Here is a 13814-nt window from a genome sequence, read left to right on the forward strand (position 1 = left end):
GAGGGAGAGGTTGTTGTCCTGGCACCACACTGTGAGGTCTCTGACCTCCTCCCTCTAGGCTGTCTCATCGTTGTCGGTGATCAGGGCCTACCATTGTTTTGTCGTCAGCAAACTTAATTATGGTGTTGGAGTCGTGTTTGGCAACGCAGTCGTGGTGAACAGGGAGTACAGGAGGGGACTAAGTACACACCCCTGAGGGGCCCCAGTATTGAGGATCAGCATTCCAGACGTGTTGTTGCCTACCCTTACCACCAGTGGGCAGCCCGTCAGGAAGTCCAGGACCCAGTTGCAGAGGGAGGTGTTTAGTCCCAGGGTCCTTAGCTTAGTGATGAGCTTCGTGGGCACTATGGTGTTGAACGCTGAGCTGTAGTCAATGAACACCATTCTCACATAGGTGGTCCTTTTTGTCCAGTGGGAAAGAGCAGTGTGGAGTGCGATTGAGATTGCATCATCTGTGGATCTGTTGGGGCGGTATGAAATTGGAGTGGGTCTAAGGTATCCGGAGTGCTGTTATGGGAGCCATGGCCACCATCTCCCCTGGTGCTTCCAAATCTGATAGAACTGGAAGTGATTGGTCTAGATTCAAGTAGCATGGTGATGCTGCCAGCTAGCCTTCCAACAGGACAATAAAAGCTTCCACTGTATTGATTTCCCGATCRACCAATGCCAAAAAGGAATGAGTTAGGAGAAGGTGAAAGAATCCTAATGGAACTAGGCCCAGGTCATCTCTCCTACCCATATTCACTCCTCTCTCTTCACTCTTTAACCTATTCCAACTCTCCTCTCCTTTCATCTGAAAACCCACTACCCCCCCTTCTTTCTCTGTCTCGTTCTCTCTCTATTTTTGATTTTCAATGCTGCCAGCCACACGGTTTGAACACTTTACTCCAACCAATCAAAGTATTTGCAGTATGAAATGACATGTTGTCCATCCAATCATAGMATTAGGATCAGAGAATGAACCTATTGAGTTGTATTGGGATTGTGCCACAGAGTGTTCTATGTGTTGAGAAGCTTGGTGACATTGTTGGATAGAGATTAAGAGTGAAAAGTGAAAGTTGAGCATTTTTGGGATATTGTTCAATTCAAATTCGTTTTTTCGAATTACAGGAGACTGAGGAGGTATATTATAAATAGTTTTCTTGGTTTTAGAACTTTATTTTTGTGTCCAGTTAGTGCAATTTATAAAAATGTGCCTCGCTATCTACTGTACCAGCGCGAGGGTGCAGTTTTCTGCGCCAGAATGGTAGAATAGCCAACACTGCCAAAAATGTTGTGGACTTTTTTGTTGAAGAAACCCTTTCATGCCTCATACCCTCATTCAATCACCACTGTGATCCCTTTCCAACACAGTGTAAGTAGCCCTCTCATTCCATTCCCCATAATATGGTAATATAAATGTCTTTATTAAATGCTTTAGGTTAAAATAATTAGTCTTTGACGATKGTTTAAACACACTTTGTCGTCTCCGTCTCAAGTCACCAACCTCCATTGATACACAATGTAGTCAAAGTGTGTCAAGTATGTAAGTCAAAAGCACTGTGAGTATCATAATGACTCATTATTGTTTTCACATGTGAAATGTCACATGTGAAGTGTTCCAAAAACATGTTTTCACATGACTTCAAGTGTAATATCACATGTGAAATCATGTGKTTTTTCTCTTAGGGTCAAGCCAGGCCCTATGCTCTCCTCTACAAATAGATTCGGTGTAATCGGTCCCTGTGACATTAAGAAAACATCAATCCAACCCAGAAAGGATGCGGAGGCTAGCTGTCAGTTTAACCAGAGATCTCTGTTTAGTTGAACGGCTCCAACCGTTATAGAAAACAACTCCAGGACTTCCCTCCCTTCACTTGTCACCTGCTTACTTCTGAAGTTCTGAGCATAACAAGATTTCTGACAGGGATGTTTCTGTCTTTGCTGCTGTGCAGTAGCTGTCTTGAGGCCGCGCACCTGGAACAGATCAGCTGTTTGCTGACATTTGCTTGTCAGGATGGGAGTGGACTCTTTGAAAGTGGTTTTAGGACACAAGGTGTTAGCCAGACGGGCGCAGGCTTTTTAATTTCAGCCAAGAGATTGATTTTGCAAATGTGGGAGTTGGAGATAATGGTGGCCGACATTTTAAGTATTTGTCAAGGGACCTACTTGGAGGTGCGTCGGCCAAGAAGGTTGTGTATTTCAGTAGATGGTGGGTGGACTTTGAAAGAAATAGTAGATGAAACTCCACATAAAAAAATTGAATTTCCTGGTGGAGAATTCAGTATCTCTCTCTCAACAGAGCGAGCCAGCCAATGAGCACACGCTGAGTCAAAAACTGCCACAACGGCCATCAACAATAACAAAATGCCAGAGCGACCTGAGACAAGACAGAGAGACACAAGGTCACTATAACTCAACACTGACCTTGAAGGCTTAACATTAAAGTAAATGAAACGCAAGCAAGGTACTACTAATAKTTTTTCTCTAATGCAATCAGTTTCTTCATCCTTCCGGTCTTTGTCAGGAGATTGCGCGCAATTAATACAGCACAGAACACTATTCAATGCTATCTGATTTGTTTGACATTGTTCAGCCACAGTATGACGATTTGAACGAAGGTTCACATGCGACATATAGTGCCTTCAGAAAGTATTGATACCCCTTGACTTATTCCACATTTTGTTGTGTTACAGCCTGAATTCAAAATGGATTAAATTGATTTTATTCCACACCCATGTCCACACAATACAAACATTTTAGCAAATGTATTGAAAATGAAATACAGAAATATCTATATAACTTACATAAGTATTCACACCCCTGAGCCGATTACAGCTTTGAGTCGTCTTGGGTGTGTCTATATCAGCTTTGCACATCCGGATTTGGGGATTTTCTCAAGCTCTGTTAAGTTAGATGGGGAGTGGCGGTGAACAGCAATCTTCAAGTCTTTCCACCGATGGGATTGGGATTCAAGTCTGGGCTCTGGCTGGGCCACTCAAGGACTTTCCCATTCTTGTTCTGAAGCMATTCCAGCCTTGTTTAGCTGTTTGCTTGGGGTCGTTGTCCTGTTGGATTGGAAATATTCGTCATATTCTTAAGGTCGTTTGCACTCTGAAGCAAGTTCTAATCAAGGATTGCCTGTATTTTGCTCCATTCATTGTTCCCTCTCTCCTCACCAGTCTCCCAGTCCCTGCTGCTGAAAAGCATYCTCATAGCATGATGCTGCCACCACCATGCTTCATGGATTTCTCCAGWCATAGGACTTTGCATTCAGGCCAAATAGTTACATTTTTGTCTCATCAATCTAYAGAGTATTTTTGTCTGATGCTTTCAGTCTTTCTTGTGCCTTTTTGCAAACTCTAGGCATGCTGGCATGTGCCTTTGTCTCAGGAGTGGCTTCCGTCTGGTCACTCTCCCATAAAGCCCAGATTGGCAAAGTGCTGTAGAGTCTCTTGTCCTTCTGGCAGGTTCTCCCATCTCAGCCAAGGAACTTCTTTCCCGGTTGCTCAGTTTGGTTGGAAGGACAGCTCTAGGCAGAGTCTGGGTAATTCAATTTTTTGATGGAGACCACTGTGCTCTTGGAAACTTGTTTTATACCCTTCCCCAGGTATATCGGAGATATCTCAGAGAACTACGGACAGTTCTTTGGAATTCATGGTATTCATGCTCTGACATACACTGTCAACTGTGGAACCTTTTATAGACAGTTGTGTTTTCTTCTTAATAATGTTCAAACAATTTAATTGGCCACAGGTGGACTCCAATCAAGTTGTAGTGACATCTCAAGTAAGATCAAACGAAATTGGATGCACCTGAGCTCAATTTAGAGCATCATTGCAAAGGGGTGTGAATACTTACAGTACCAGTCAAAAGTTTGGACACACCTACTCATTCCAGGATTTTTCTTTATTTTTACTATTATTCTACAATGTAGAAAATAGTACAAATAAAGAAAAACCCTGGAATGAGTAGATGTGTCCAAACTTTTGACTGGTACTGTATGTAAATGAGATATTTCTGTATTTCATTTCCAATAAATTTGAAAACATTTCACTTTGTCATGGGATATTGTGTGTAGATGGGAGAGAGAACAAATATATTTAATCCACTTTGAATTCAGGCTGTGACACAACAAAATGTKGAATAAGTCAAAGGAGTACGTATACTTAAGAAGGCGCTGTATGTGTGCTTGGCGTTCGCTGACAGCTAGTTTGGGAGGAGAGGTCTCAGCAAAAACATTCAAAACGTCACCCGGTGTCTGGCATTGTGCATGACTAAAACGTTTCAAATGGGAGCACACACACACACACACTCTTGCCCGCTCTCTCTCTCTATACTTAAGAAGGCGCTGTATGTGTGCTTGGCGTTCGCTGACAGCTAGTTTGGGAGGAGAGGTCTCAGCAAAAACATTCAAAACGTCACCCGGTGTCTGGCATTGTGCATGACTAAAACGTTTGGTGACATCGTATGGATAGAAGCTTAGAGTGCAAAAGTGACAGTTGCCAGCAATTTTTTCTGGATATTGTCAATTTCAAAATTCGTGGTTATCGAAAATTACGAGAGACTGAGAGGCTATCATCTATAAATAGATCTTTCTCTGGTATTTTATAGACTTATAGTTTTGTGTCACAAAAGTTAGATGCAAATTTACTTAAAAATGTGCCTCGCATATTACCCTTGGAAAAATGTTACCAACAGCGCGAGGGTGCGGTTTACTGCGCCATGAATGCTGGAATTTACTTAGACACAATAGCAACACTCGCCAAAAGATTGTTGTGACTTTTTTTTGTTTTTGAAAACCCTTCACAATAGGAACACATTCATCTCAATGCCTCCTTAACACCTCATTCAGATCAACCACTGTGAATCCTTTCAACAGTGTTTAAGTAAATAGGCCTACCCTTCGATTCCATCCCCATACATTGACATGGTAATATTAAATGTCTTTATATAATGCTTATAGAGCTTAATAATAATTAGTCTTTATGACGAATGTTTAAACCACACTTTGTCGATCGTCCGTCTCCACGTACGACCAACCTCCATTGAAGTACACAATGTAGTCAAAGTGTGATCACAGTATGTATACAACTGTCAAGTATGTAGTGGGTAGCACAAGGGGGGCGGTTAAATGTAAAATAGATTTCCGTGTGCCATATTGATATAGTGTTCAAGCAGTTTATCGACTTCGGGGATGAGAAGCTGTTAGCGAGACCTTATTGACGTTCTAGACTTGAGCACTCCAGGTACCCGCTTGACCGTGCCGGTAGCAGCAGGAATACCGATCTATGGGGCTGCGAGCATGTTAGAACTTTCATTGAAGGAATCTGCGGGACCATGCCACAATACGTATTCCGTCTCACGAGGGGGAAAGTGTGCTGCTCCATGCCCTCCTTACGCAACCTGTACTTGTTATGTGTTGGGACCATGATAGATTTGTTGGTGAATATACCGGACACCAAGGAACCTTGAAACTCTCAAACCGACCTCCACTACATTTCCGTTTGATGTTAATGTGGGCCCTGTTCGGCCCGCCTTCATCTCCGTAGCACCGGCGGGGACTACATCTCCTTATCGTCTTGCTCATATTTGAGGGAAGAGGTTGTTGTCCTGGCAACACCACTGTAGAGGTCTCTGACCCTCCTCCCTAACTAAGGCTCGTCTCTCAGGTTGTCGCGTGATCAGGCCTCATTGTTTTGTCGACCTCGGCAATTTATTGGATCAACAATTTGGAAGTCGGATTTGGCACCGCATCACGTGGGATGAACACGGAGTTAAGAAGGCCTCCAACCCCTGAGGAGCCCCGAATTGAAGGCTCAGCATTCCACGCACTTGTTGTGCCTGACCTTACCACCAGTGGGCACACAAGCCAGTCAGGAAGTCCATCCAAGACCCAGTTGCCAGAGGGAGCGTGTTTTATAGTCCCAGCGGTATCCTTAGACTTAGTGCTATGAGTTCGTGGCACTCATGGTGTTGAACGCCTTGACGCTGTAAGTCACTGACACCCATTCTCACATAAGCGTGTTCCTTTTGTCCAGGTGGCGAACGACAGTCTGGAGTGCGACTTCGACAGATTGCAATCATTCTGTGAATCTGTTGAGGCGTGTATGCCAATTGGAGCTTGGGGTCCTAAGAGTATCGGGCGGAATGCTGTTGAATGGGAGCCAAGATGACCACTCTACACTTGCGTGCTTCCCAAAATCTGATGAGACTTAGATAGTGATTGGTTCTAGATTCAAGTAGCAATGGCTGATGCTGCCAGCAGGCCTTCAACAGGACACTAAAAGCTTTCACTGTATTGATTTCACACCGACTCACCATGGCCAAAAAGAGATGAGTTAGGGAAGGTGAAAGATCCTAATGGAAACGTCAGGCCCAAGGTCATTCTCTTGACCAACCCACTATTCATCCTCTTCTCTTCACTCTTTAACCGTATTCAAGCTCTCTTCCTTTCATTCTGAAACCCCACACCCCCTTCATTTCGCTGTTCTTTCTCTCCTTTAGTTTTGATTAATTCAGCTAGCCAGCGCACCGGTATTGAAACTTTACTCAACACACCAATCAAAGTATTTGCAGTATGAATGCGAATGTTGTCCATCAATCATAGCCATTAGGATCAGAGGGAGATGAACCTATGAATATCGTATTGGGTTGTGCCACAGACAGTTATCTATGTGTATGAGAAGCTTGGTGACATGATTGATAGATTAAGAGTGAAAGTGAAAGTTGAGACATTTTTGGGAATATTGTTCCAATTCACAATTCGTTTTTATCGACAATTCTACAGAAGCAGACTGGGGTATATTATAAAATAGTTTTCTTGGCTTTTAAGAACTTATTTTTGATGCTCCAGGTTACGACTGCAATTTATAAAACATGTGCCATCGCTATCTCACTGTACCAGCGCGATGAGGTGCAGTTTTCTGCGCCAGCAATGGTAGAATAGCCAAACACTGCCAAAATGTATGTGGACCTTTTTGTTGAAGAAACCCTTCCGCATGCCCTCCATCAAAACCCCCCGTACCCACCCATCAGTCAATCACCACCTGTGATCCTCTTTTCCAAACACAGACTGTACAGTAGCCCTCTCATCCCATTCCTAATATATGTAATATAATGTCCTTTTTAAATGCTGGTTAGGTTTAAATAATTAGTCTTTGCACGAATTTTTTTAAACACACTTTGCTCGTCTCCGATCTCCAGGTCCCAAACCTCATTGAATACACAATGTCAGTCAGTGTGTCAAGTTATGTAAGTGGGGGGCTGTTAATGTAAATAGATCGGTGGCCAATTTTGATTGTTTCAGCCCAGTCTTATGGCTTGGGCAGGTAGAAGCTGTTAAAGGAGCCCTTTTGTTCTATGAAATTGGCACTCCGGGTAACGCCCTTGCCGTGGGATAGCAGAGAGGAACAGTCATATGTGGTGGCAGCTGCATAGAACTTTTTGAGAATCCTTGGGGACACCATAGCCAAATCGTCTTCAGTCTCCCTGAGGGGGAAACAGGTGCTAGTCATAGCCCTTTCGCAACTGTCTATGGTGTGTCTTGGACCATGATAGTTTGTTGGTGATAGTGGACACAACGGAACTTGAAAACTCTCAACCCGCTCCAACTACAATTTCCGTTAGAGTTATGTGGGCCTGTTCGGCACCGCCTTATATCCTGTAGTCCACGTTCATTTCCTCTTGTCTGGACTCATATTGAGGAGAGGTTGTTGTCCTGGCCAGCCACACTGTGAAGAGTCCTCTGACCTCCTCACCTCCTAGGCTGTCCTCATCGTGCGTCGGTGATCAGCCTACCATTGTTTGTCGTCGCAAACTTAACTATATGGTGTTGGAGTCAGTAGTTTGCAACGCAGTGTGGCGTTCGAACAGGGAAGTACAGAAGGGGACTAATACACACCCCTGAGCGAGGCCCCAGTATTGAGGAATCAGCATTCCATACGTGTTGAGTTGCCTACCAGTTACCACCAGTGGCAGGCCCAAGTCAGGACAGTCGAGGACCCAGTTGCAGAGGAGAGGTGTTTGTCCCAAGGGTCCTTAGACTTAGGTGATTAGAGTTTCGTGGGCAATATGGGCTTGAAACGTGAGCTTAGTATCAGAATGAACACCCATTTCACATTAGGTGTTCCTTTTGTTCCAGCGTGGGGAAAGAGCAGTGTGGAGGCGATTGAGATTGCAATCCATCATGTGGAATCTGTTGGGGCGGTATGCAAATTGGAGTGGGTCTAAGGTATCGGGAGGATGCTGTTTGATGGGAGCCATGACCATCTTCCCCTGGTGCTTCCAAATCTCGATAGAACTAGTATGTGGGGGGAGGGGGATCCTTGTGTCTAATGTCAAGTAGCATTGAGTGATGCTGCGCAGCTAAGCCTTTCCAACCAGGCAATAAAGCTCTCCACCTTATTCGATTCTCCCGATACGAACAGATGCCAAAAGGAAATGAGTATGAGAAGAAGGTAAAGAATCTAAATTGGAAACTAGGCCCACGGTCATCTCTCCCTACCCCATATTCACTCCTCTCGATCTTCACTCTTTAATCCTATTCCAACTCTACACTCTCCTACTTCAATCTGAAAAACCCACTACCCCCGCCTTCTTTCTCTGTCTCGTATTCTCTCTATTTTGATATTCCAATGCTGCCAGCCACAACGGTTTTGAACACTTTACTCCAACCATCAAGTTATTTGCAAGTATGAAATGACCAGATGTTGTCCCATCCATCATAGCATTTAGGAATAGAAGACTGAACTATTGGTTGTTATGAGGATTGTGCCACAGATGACTCTAATGATCGTGAGACACTTAGGTACTTGTCTGGTAGAGATTAAGGTGCACAAAAGCTGAAAGTTGAGCATTTTTGAGCTATGTTGAATTCAAATTCAAATTCGTTTTGTTCTCGAATTTCAGTAGATGAGGAGGTATATTATAATTAGTTGTTCTTGGTTTTAGAACTTTATTTTCGTGGTCCAGTTAGTGCAATTTAATAAAAAATGTGCCTCGCTATTCTACTGTACACAGCGCGAGGGTGCAGTTTTTCTGACGCCAGAATGAGGTAAATAGCCACACTGCCGAAAATGTTGATGGACCTTTTATGTTGAAGAAACCCTATTTAACTGCCTCATATACCCTCATTCAATCACACTAGTGATCCGCGTAGCTCAACACAGATTGCTAAGTTAGCCTCTCATTCCCATTCCCATAACATAAGGTAATCATAAATGTCTTTCTTAAAACTAGCTTTAGGTTAAAATAATTAGCTCTTGGTGACGACTTAGTTTAAAACACACAGTATTGTCGTCGTCGATCCTCAAGTCGCCAACCTCCATTGATACACAATTGTAGTCAAAGTGTGTCAGCTATGTAAGTCAAAACAAGCACTGTGACAGTACATCATAATCGACTCAATTATTGTTTTCACCATCGTGACAATGTACACATGGTGCAAGTTGTTTCCAAAAACACTGTCTTTCACATGACTTAAGATGTAATATCACATGTCGAAAAATCATGTGGTTTTTCATCTTAGAGTCAAGCCAGGCCCTATGCTTCTCTCTAACAAATAGATTCGGATCGTATCCGGTCCCTGGTTGAACATCTAAGAAAGACATCACATCCAACCCGAAAGGATTGCGAGGCTAGCTGTCAGTCATTCAACCAGAGACATCTACTGTTTAGCCTTGAACGGCTCAACCGTTATAGAAACCAACTCCAAGAGACTTCCCTCCTCTCACTTGTCACCATGCCTTAACTGGCTTGATTCTGGCTACAAGATTTCTGAAGGGATGTTTCTGTCTATCGGCTGCTGCTGCAGTAGCTGTCTTGAAGCCCGCGCACCATGACACCATCCAGCACTGTTTGCTGCACATTTGCCTTAGTCAGGATGGGAAGATGGAACTTTTGAAAGTGCGTTTTAGGACACAAGGGTGTTAGCCAGCAGAACGGCCGACAGAGCTTTTAATGTCGCCAAGCAATTGCATTTTTGCACAATTGTGGGAGTTGGAGTACTGGTAGGCGAACATCTTTACAGTAATTCTAAGTCAAGGGACTCACTTCGAGGTCTGCTCGGCCAAGAAAGTTGTCGTATATTCAGCTAAGATAGGTGTGGACTTTGAAAGAAATAAGTAGCTATGGAAACTTCAACATAAAAAAAACTTAGAATTTCCTGGCTCGGAAGAACAATTTCAGAATATCTCTCTCTCACAGAGAGCCCACCAATGAGCACACGCTGAGTCAAACCCTGCCCAACGAGCCTACTCAACAAATACTAAATGCGCAGAAGCGACCTGAGACAAGACAGAGAGGACACCAAGGTCACAATATAACCAACAACTGACCCTTGAAGGACCTTAACATTCAAGTAAATGCAAACGCAGAAGTACTAACTAATAGTTTTTCTTCTTAATGCAATCATTCTTCATCCTTCACGGTCTTTCTCAGGAGACTTGCGCGCAATTAATACACAACAGCAACACACATAACTTCCAATGCCTATCTGGATATTGCTCTTGACATTGGTTTTAGACCACAGTCTATGACGATTTTGCAACGAAGTTACCTTGCGACAAATCATAGTGCACTTCCGAAGTATTGATACCTTGACTAATATACTCACAATTTTGTATGTGTTAAGGCCTGAATTCTAAAACGATTACAAATTGATTGTATTCCCACAACCCAATAGTACCACAACACAATACAAACACTTTTTAGCACAATGTATTGAACATGAAATAACAGACACACTACTCTATATAACATTACATAAGTATCTCAACCCTGAGCCAGATACAGCTTTGAGTGTTACTTTGGGATGATGTTCCTAATATCCAGCTTCTTGCACATCGGATTTGGGATTTATCACAAGCTCTGTTAAGTATAGATTGGGCACGTGAGCCGATAGAACCGCAATCTTCAAAGTCTTATCCACCCGATCGGGCATTTGGGATTCAAAGCGTATCTGGCGCTCTAGGCTGGCGACCACCTAAAGGACTTTCACATATCTTCGTTCCTGAAAGCAATTCCCAGCCTTGGCTTTAGTGATTTGCTGGTGGCAGTCAGTTACGTCCTGTTGGATTGGCAAATTATTCGTCATATTCTTAAGGATCGTTTGCACTACCTGAAGCCAAGTTGCTAACTCAAGAATTGCCTTATTTTGCTCCATTAATGTTTCCTGCTCTCCCTCAACCGTCTCCAAGTCCCTGCTGCTGAAAAGCCAATCCTCATAGCACTGATGCCTGCCCACCACCAGCTTATCATGGATTATTCTTCCAGTCATAGGACTTTGCCCATCTCAGCCCAATAGTTACATTTTTTGTACTCCAAACTCAATATGACAAAGTATTGCTATTGATCTGATGCTTTCAGCTCTATTTCTTCGTGGCCTTTTTGCAAAACTTCCTAGGCATGCTGCATGTGCCTTTGTCTCACGAGGTGGCTCTTCCGTCTGGTCCACTCTCCCATTAAAGCCCCAGAACTTGGCACCAGTGCTGTAGGGTCTTGCTTGGTCCTCTCTGGCAGGTAGTACTGCCCATCTTCAGCAAGGGAACTTCTTTCACCGGTTGCTCCAGTTTGGTTTGAAGGACAGCTCTAGGCAGAGTTGACCTGGTAATATCAATTTTTTGATCAGAGGGACCACTGTTGCATCTTGCGAAACTTGTTTTACCACTATACCCTTCCCAGGTTATATCGCGAGGATATCTCAGAGAACTACGGAACAGGTCTTTGGATTCAAGTGGTATTCATGCTCGGAATCCTACACTGTCAACTGTGGCAACCTTTTATTAGACAAGATTTGTGTTTTCTTCCTTAATATGTTCAAAACAGATAATGATTGGCACAAGCGTGAGAACTCCAACGTCAAGTTGTAAGATGACATCTCAAGTAAGATACAAACGAAAATTGAGATGCACCTTGAGCTCATTCTAGAGATCCATTGCAAGGGGTGCTGAATACTTAACAGTACAGTCAAAAGTTTGGGACACAACCCTACCCTCATTCCAGGATTTTGCTCTTTTTTTTCTATTATTCATACATGTATGAAGATAGTACAAATAAAGAAAAACCCTGCGAAATGAGTAGATGTGTCCAACTTTTGACTGGTTACTGTATGATAAATGAAGATATTTCGTGATTTCTTTCCCATAAATTTGAAACATTTCCACTTTGTCATAGCGATATTGGGTCAGATGGGAGAGAGAAAACAAATATTTAACCACTTTTGAATTCAGGCTGTGGACACACAAAAGTGGAATAAGGTCCAAAGGAGTACGTATACTTAAGAAGGCGCTTAGTATGTGTATGCTATTGCGCGTTCCGCTGACAGTAGTTTGGAGAGAGAGGTCTCAGCCAAAACATTCAAAACGTCACCCGCGTATCGTGGCATTGTCGCATGCACTAAAACTTTTCAAAGGCGAGCACACCACACACACACACTCTGCCCCTCTTCCTCGCTTCAACACACACACACAGCACACACCACACACACACACACACACACACACCACCACACACACACACACCACACACAACACCACACGACACAACACCCACAACCACACCACACACACACACACACAGACACACACACACACACACACCCACAACACACCTCCCTCACGACCATGAGCACGGTTAAACACACAGATCGTGCAGTTCAGGTGGGTTGGACAGGGAATAGCAAAATGCTGTCTGTTCTGAAGGCACTGATACTAGCTAGCTGCATATACAGCATGTATCTGATTAACCACAGATGGCACTACCATCACGGCCACACACACACACACAAGCGCACACCACACGGATGTACACACAACGGCAAGTCACGCAATCGCAAGAACGCACAGCACACCCACACGACTGGCTCCATCAGCCTAACTCCCTTCAGGGAGTAAGTCTGTCTGACACCATCTCCTTATGTCACCTAACTTCACTTCAATGCATTATAGACAGGCTATTTAGTTCTCCTGCCGACCTATCGTGCTGCGGCTGTACGCTGTCAATGTATTGACTTAAGGCATCAATAACATGTGATTTTGCCCTAGCTAGACATTATGGTTCCTTGAGTTGTGGGAAGTATTCTTATTTGGTTTCCCATTGGTTGTAGCTGAAGAAACCAATACCATTTCTGGTGTAAGGACTGAAGCATTTTATTCATAGAACAGAACAGGGAAAAAGAAACTGAACATCTTTGCCCATTTTCTCGGGAACGTTTATTTCTAGGCTTAAGGGAGGTCTCTGAAGAATGTTTACACTGAATTCTTAAAGTTTTCCTGGGGGGCCTCGCCGCCGGTGAGCGCCAGTGGTCTAGCAGCACTCAGCATCGCAAAGTTGCTAGCTGGCCACCAGAGTCTCTGGGTTCCGCCCAGGCTCTAGTCGCAGACGGCCCAGCGGACCGGGAGGTCCGTGGGGCGGCGCACAATTTTGGCTTCAGCGTCGGTCCGGGAAGTTAGGAGGCGTTTGGCCGGTAGGGGATTTCCCTTGTCTCATCGCGTCCAGCGACTCCCTGTGGCGGGACCAGGAGCGCCAGTGGCGCTACACGAGAGGCGGGGGGTGCACGTGTTCTCCTCCGAACACATTGGTCGCGAGCTGGGCTTCACGATTGGAGGCGCCGTGTTGTTAAAAGGACAGCCAGTAGCGGCTTGTTGGGTTGTGCTTCGACGAGACGCATGGCGTTTGGACTTTCGTTCTCTCCGAAGCCCGTACGGGGTTGTATAGCTTGAGACAGATTAGTATTACTACGAAATTGGTACCACCGAAACTCTTGGGGAAGAAAGGGACTTTTAAAAAATAAAAAATAAATTAAATAAATAAATAAGAATAAAAAATATCAAGAA

The sequence above is a fragment of the Salvelinus sp. IW2-2015 genome, linkage group LG13 (assembly GCF_002910315.2).
Source record: "Salvelinus sp. IW2-2015 linkage group LG13, ASM291031v2, whole genome shotgun sequence".
Taxonomy (NCBI): Eukaryota; Metazoa; Chordata; class Actinopteri; order Salmoniformes; family Salmonidae; genus Salvelinus; species Salvelinus sp. IW2-2015.